The sequence below is a fragment of the Silene latifolia genome, chromosome 9, assembly GCF_048544455.1.
Source record: "Silene latifolia isolate original U9 population chromosome 9, ASM4854445v1, whole genome shotgun sequence".
Taxonomy (NCBI): Eukaryota; Viridiplantae; Streptophyta; class Magnoliopsida; order Caryophyllales; family Caryophyllaceae; genus Silene; species Silene latifolia.
In genome coordinates this window covers 133,306,236-133,313,683 of record NC_133534.1, presented here as the reverse complement: position 1 = coordinate 133,313,683, position 7,448 = coordinate 133,306,236, and the positions used below count along the sequence as shown (strand labels likewise).

Here is a 7,448-nt window from a genome sequence, read left to right as displayed (position 1 = left end):
ATACCATGACACTCATAATGTTCAAAAACTTAGGTTAAAAATTTCGAATTTTTCCGGAAAAACAATGTTGCGGTTTATCGGTTTTATCTAAAATAATCATAAAAAAAAATGTGAAAAATTATATACATCACTTTTTCAATTTTAGATCTGAAAAATATAATAAAATGCAATATATTATGTTTTTCTTTAGTCATAGAGTATGTTTTATCAATATTTCACTAATAAAGTCACTATTCATGCTATTTTTCTCCAAAAATCCATAAATCATGCAAAAAGACTTCACTATAGCCTATTATTTTACACACATCTTGTAAAATTGCATGTGACAACATACTAAATTTCTATGACCAGATTCGAAATTTATCTCATATTAACCTATTTTTCACCTAAATCCGAATTTAATAATGAAAAATCCATTTTTCGAGCATAAGAAGTCCAAAAATTATGAGAATTTACAGTTTATCTCAAAATAATATATGTGACAACATATCCAAAAATCACTGGAAAATACAAAGTATAGCTAATTTTAGTCCGAAAATGACATTTTTACTCATAAAATCATATTTTAATGCCATTATTGTATAATATGAACAATAAAAATCCGTAAATTAACCAAAATATCCTAAAAACATTTTAGGACCAGAAATTTTAACATGCATAAATTAATTTCGTGATATATCATAATAACACAAATTTTACAAGTTTTATATGTTAATCTTTATAACTCGGAAAAACTTTTAACCGATTTGCATGCAAACAACCATGACTCTTGATACCGATTGAAGGAAAAGTAGATCTATATACTTACATATTCATATATGTTTTAATTTAATTTGTCATAAAATTAACTAATGATCTTATGCATGCAAACTAACAAACAAAATAAGGAAGAAATATCCATTCTTACATTGGATTTTCGGTTAATATGGGCACAAGAGAGATCACCTTTCTCTCTTGTTCTTGTGCTTTCCTTTAATGGAAGAACTAAGATCCAAGTATAGGATCTCTCCCAAAGCTATATACCCAAAGCTCACTCTTAATAAAATTAATACTATGAATGCTAGATAATATTAATTTTGTAGAAAAATGACCCAAAATAATTTGGTTTTAATCTCCCAAAACCGGTTAGGAGAGGAGAAGAGGAAGTGGAATATTTTTATCTCTCTAAAAATATTTTGATAAGATGAATGAATGAATAATCAAAAGACAATAACATTATTGTGTATAAGGTAAAATTGAGAGGAAAAACCAAGTGGTTTTCCTCTCTAAAAAACCGGACAAGAGGAGGGGGAGGGGAGCCAATGCATGCACTTATTTGTCTTCACAATGCACAATAGGGTTGCATGGCTAGATTAGTAGGTAATCATCATGCCCTCCACTAATATAATCAACATATAATTAGCTTAATCCTCCTCTAATTTTCGGTACATATAGTTAATATGGATTCCATATTATTTTTGTCAATTTGTCAATATGTCACATGTCACATGTCACATAAAATTGCTATGTATTTTTAACATATTAAAAAAATCAACGTATTAATGAAAATACGTCATATACAAAAACCGACTTAGTAATTCATAATTACTTGTACCAAAATATTTTACCAATTATAAATCACAACAAATTGTATTTATAATAATTCACTCAATTTTAATTGTTTCCTTAAACAATAATTTCATCTGAGTAAAGATACAATTCGATTACTCAGACCGTATCTCATTTAATCAAATTTCAATGCGATACGTAAATTTTACTTCCAAAATCATCCGTCAATTTTCAAGTAATTTAATTAACTCTTAACGTTATACGATTAATTAAATGATCAATTAAGAGTGTTGCCCTATAGGTATGACCTAGGGGATCAACTGATCACCACCGTCGCACGACAGTAATGTCAAACTCTAGTAAGCCAATCATTACCGATATATGTTGATCAGTTGACAGTAAAAATACTTCCCAATTGTATTCTTTATAATGAGACTTAAACATGTGATCATCATGATCAACAGTCGTGATCGCATTATTGTCGGAGGACACATATTCCAACACCAACATCTTTGTGTGAGCTAGTATGTTGTTGATGGTGATGTCTTTTGCTTGGCTGTCCTTTTGCATTTGAGTGAAAAATTCTTGTTGGTTCTTTTGCATTTGGAGGACCGCTTTTTGAACATCAAAACCTTGGTCGTTTGTTTGATTGTATGGAGGTTGATTTTGATAACTTTGGTTTTGATTGTAAAAGGGTCTTTGAGCTTGGTTTCTCATTGGAGGTGGGGTGTATGCTTGAGGGTTTTAAACATTTTGACTTTTGTATGAAAGATTGGGGTGAAATTTGGTATTCTCATTGTAATAGTTGGAATAAGGGGTGCCACTTTTGTATGCTTGGAAAACATTCACTTGTTCACTTGTTCCCCTACATTCACTTTGGTCATGTCCCAAAGTTCCACAACTCTCACATACTCCACTTGGAATTGATGATGATGCCACCATAGCATTAACATGTTGCTTGGGTGATTTGGAGGCCTCTTCAAGTTTAGTCATGGCCTTCTCAAACTTCAAATTAATGGTATCAATATGAGCACTAAGTTGAGCACCTAATTGAGTAATGAAGTCCACCTCATGCTTTCCTCCTCTAGTAGCCTTCCGAGGTCTACTATATTGCGAGTTATGGACCGCCATTTCCTCAATTTTGTTCCATGTTTGATTGTCATCGACTTCGGTGAACATACCATTTGATCCCATATTGAGAATGTTTCAGGAGTCTTCATACAGACCATTCCAAAATTGTTGTACAAGGAACCACTCGCTAAGTCCATAGTGTAGACAAGATCGACAAGTGTCCTTGAATCTCTCCCATGCTTCATACAAAGATTCCTCATCCCTTTGTTTGAACCCGGTGATTTGGGCTCTCAACATGTTAGTCTTTTCTGGAGGATAGAACTTCTTGTAGAAAGCAAGTGCCAATTTCTTCTAAGAATCAATACCAAGAGTAGCCTTATCTAGGCTCTTCAACCATTGTTTCGAGGAACCAATCAAAGAAAAAGGAAATAAGACCCATCGGATTTAGTCTTGAGTAACTCCGGTTTGAGAAATCGCATCACACTAGTCACAAAAAGTCTCCATATGGGAATGAGGGTCTTCACTAGGCATCCCTCCAAATTGACTTCTCTCAACCAATTGTATGAATGCGGATTTGGTAATGAAATTACCGGTTAAATGTTGTGGTGTAGGAGTACCATTTGGTAGGTTCTCCTCGGTTGGTACGGAATGTGATGAAAATTTAGGCATTGTGGGTTGATTTTGTGGTGGGTTTTGTATTGGGTTATCCTCTCCTTTTCTTGAAAAAGGGTTGATGAACTCAATGTTATTTGTTTGAATGTGCACAATCTCACCAATACCTCTCAAAGTATTCCTAGCAAGTCTTCTATTGTTGGTCAAAGTTCTTTCGATTTCAAGATCAATGGGTAACAAGTTACCTTGTGATCTCCTAGACATGCAAAATATCAAACAACTTGAAAACAATTAGAACAACCTTGAGGAGATTGACTTCCCCAAGGTAAAGAAAGACACAACTAACAACAATTAAAGAAAATCAAATCAAGTTAACACCGTCCCCGGAAACGGCGCCATTTTTGGCGTCGTAGGTTTTTAAACTCGTCGTCAAAAGTTACCCAACCAAAACAATATTTATAACTTCACCAACTACTCTTAGTAAAGAGGCAAGTAAAGGTCGGATCCCAAGGGACGGGTATTGATGTAGGATTTTCAATTGTAAATGGTCGTGTCTTAGGGTGTCACAATTTGGGGTTGAGATAGGAGTTCAATTAAGACTAATCAACAATAAAAACAAAGCAAGGTAGATAAAATGAAGGTGTAAACAATTGATTAAAAGCACTAGGGTATCATGGGTCCATAGGGGAATACATGGGAGTTGATCAAACAAACATGTTCTCAAATTATAAGCAAGCAATTATTGTTGTGATGGGATCGAGTTAGTGTATATCTTACAATCCCTAAGAAGGTTTGGGTCCCGGAGCCGAATCGATTAGATTGTACAACACCTACAAGTCGACTTAATCCTTCCTATTCAACATTATGCATGGTCTAATGAGGCTCGAGTTGGTTTATGTCTTACAAGCCTTATTGAAAAGATAAGTGATGGGTAAAAAAATGCAAGGATTCATAGACTCGCATTTCATCAAACATAACATGTGCATAAGTTGAAATCACAACAAGCAAGCAAATAAATTATGTGAACATATTAGATTAAGCATGAATCATTCCCTATGTTGGTTTCCCCTAATTGCCCATTAACTCTATCTAAGGAAACTACTCACTCATGATCAAGTTTAACATGCTAACAAGGTTGTCAATCACATTAACAAGGCAAAACATGGTGAATGAATGAAAATGATTAACAATAATTAAAGCAAAGATTAAGAGAATTATACCTATGGAGATTCCAAAATAATAATGCAAAGAATAATAGAAGTACTTGATGATTGATGGAAGGTTGTCAATCTCCCAATAAACCCAAATGATCTTCTAATTACCCAAAATAAATGATGAACAATAGAGAAATTAAGGAAAGATTAAGTATTGAGATTTGTATTAAGACTAGATTAAGAGTTGATTACAAGATAAAGGAATGATTACTAATTGATTAGAACTTGATTACTAGATGATTAAGAGAGCATGCTAATCTAAGTAGTACAATGGGGTATTTATACTAAAGATTAGGTATATAAATTCGGGTTACTAAGGGCTTAAATTACTATTAAGTCCTTAAGAAAAGTTGAGAAAATGCTCTTCTCGAAGGAAATGAGCATCTCCGTTTTGATAGTCTTGCCATGATCCGAGCGGCTTGAAAACAGGCACGGGCTCTCTGGGGTACGATCCGAGCGGATTGTCAAGGGAGACGCTCGGATTTTCTCGCTTCAGGACGAGCGTCTTGGTCACGGGACGCTTGGATGGTGGTGGGGAGACGCTCGGATCCTCTGTGATCCGCTCGGATCCCTTGGCAGACAACATTTCTTCTTTTCTTCCTTCATAATCCGCGAGGATCAGTCCAGGGATGCAAGGATCCTTTCGTCATTGCCCGTTTCACTTCATTATCTACATATGCCTTCTAGTATCATATCCCCTTTGATGCTTGGTCATTAGATGCGATCAATTTAGCTCCATTTCGCCATGTAAATGCAAGGTTTGCACTCCTCTCCTACCAAGGAAACAAAACCTCAAAGAATATGCAATATGGGGAACTAAAGATAGTAAATGACCCAATTATGCACTATAAAGCATAGGAACGAGGCTAATTCGGGCACTAAATGTGCTCAAATATGAGTCACATCAGCTGTACTCTTTTTTCTTAGCCATGGTTTTGTCCCACTAGGTTTTCCATGGAAAGGTTTTAACGAGGCAGCTTGTTATGCGTGTTTGAATATTAGTGTACTCTTTTCCTTCACTAGTGTTTTTCCCACGGGGTTTTTCTAGAAAGGTTTTTAATGAGGCATCTTCTTCAGTGATGGACATCAAAGGGGGAGTGTTGTGAAATATTATGGTATAATATTATATGGATGCCAATATCTTAGAATATTCTAAAGTGTATTATCTTATGGAAACTTTACCCTCATTGTATGTGTATATATACCCTCTCATAATGGAATAATATACAGTTCTGTCTCTCTCTATATTTTCTCTAACTTCTTCTTGTCTTTATTTCACAACAAGATTTATATTTTTTAGTGAATTAACGGTAAGAAGTTTTGAAGCCTGACCTCCAAAAAGTAGGAGTTTGATGTGAATTGGAGGGAGTATCCTTTATGTTCCCCACCCCAACCCTATACTTGTACTTACCTAAATTTAATGCATGTTTCTATTTTTTTTTGAGGGAATTCTATTTCTTTTTCTAGACAACTTTTAATGTTTGTTTCTATATATAATATTTTTATAAAATCTTGATATATGAGTTGTGGCAGGGCGGGTGGCTATGTACGTATGCTTCTCTCACCGAATCAGTGTTATCCATCTTTTTACTTTCTTCTTTTTTCTACGGATATGGAAAACTAGTCCAAAATACTCCTTTCAATCCTCCTTTCAATCCACACCAAACTCCCCATTTGCTTTTGGTGGTCTTCGAGGTGACGCTTTGACTGTAGTTTTCGTCCTATAAACATAGAAATTTTCACAAAAAATATAATTTTGTGAAAGATATTTGCATAATAAAACTAAATATGTAAGTTTTATTTTTCAAAGATTTATATTTTTTAGTGAATTAACGGTTAAAATTTTTGAAGCTTGACCTCCAAAAAGTAGGAGTTTGATGTGAATTGGAGGGAGTATCCTTTATGCACCCCACCCCAACTCTATACTTGTACTTACCTAAATTTAATGCATGTTTCTATTTTTTTTTGAGGGAATTCTATTTCTTTTTCTAGACAACTTTTAATGTTTGTTTCTATATATAAGATTTTTATAAAATCTCGATATATGAGCTGTGGCAGGGCGGGTGGCTATGTACGTATGCTTCTCTCACCGAATCAGTGTTATCCATCAATTAAAATTTATTGCTATAATAGTTTCAGTATCGCTCACTGCGAGTAAAAATGTGTTAATCTATACCCGTCCTAACGGTAATGATTGTAGATACGAAGTCATAATTCTCTCATTTACCCACTACTGATTTATACCAAAACTTTAATCAATATCTTTTTTAGTAAATTTCAATTTCAATTTAATTGATGGATACTTTCAAATAGTTTTGATATTAACTCTATATGCCTAACGAGTCACCAACTATGATACATATAATGTTTGATGCTTATAAACTTTTCATCACAAGCTAAACATTTTACTTATAATCACTCAAGGTAAAATGAATATGAAGCAAACTCTTACCTTCTGTAATACCCGCCTTGTTTAAGGACCCTTTGACTGACCGTTTGACCCCAGAAGGTCATGAGAGGGGATATGCGAGAGGTTAAGGGAGCCGTGTGATTGGTTGCTCGGCCGAGTGTTGTTAACACTCGACCGAGTAGGGCTTACTCGGCCGAGTATGAGAGTACTCGACCGAGTACAGCCGGTGTTGACGCGTTATTATAAAACGCAAGTTCGTAAGTCTAATTTCATTTTCGACGGTTCCCTTTCTCTCTAACCCTAATATATCACCCACTTCTCTTTATACTCTAACCTAGCCTAGACACTAACCAAGGATGGGGATTGGTTTATATGCGGGATGTGTGAGTAAGGATGTCATCGTTGTCGACTTCGGTACATGTCTCAAGGTAAGTCGTCGTTTCGTTGGTTGTCTTTCAGTAGGTCTTTGGGGTAGTTTTATAATAGGACGTGGTTACTGCTTATAGGGTTCGTCTCGGAGTCTTGCTTGGCTAGTGTTGCATTTTCATGGATTAGCGATATGGTAGGGTTTCCCAACTCGTTTTACTGTTTAA

General features: G+C 34.9%; 1 non-coding gene across 1 annotated transcript; it reads left to right on the top strand.

Annotated features, from left to right (window-relative positions):
- Positions 1-2,809: 2,809 nt before the first annotated feature.
- LOC141603844 (small nucleolar RNA R71) lies at positions 2,810-2,916 on the top strand. The gene has a single exon (XR_012525690.1). It is a non-coding gene; the product is annotated as a small nucleolar RNA R71 (small nucleolar RNA).
- The last annotated feature ends 4,532 nt before the right edge of the window (positions 2,917-7,448 follow it).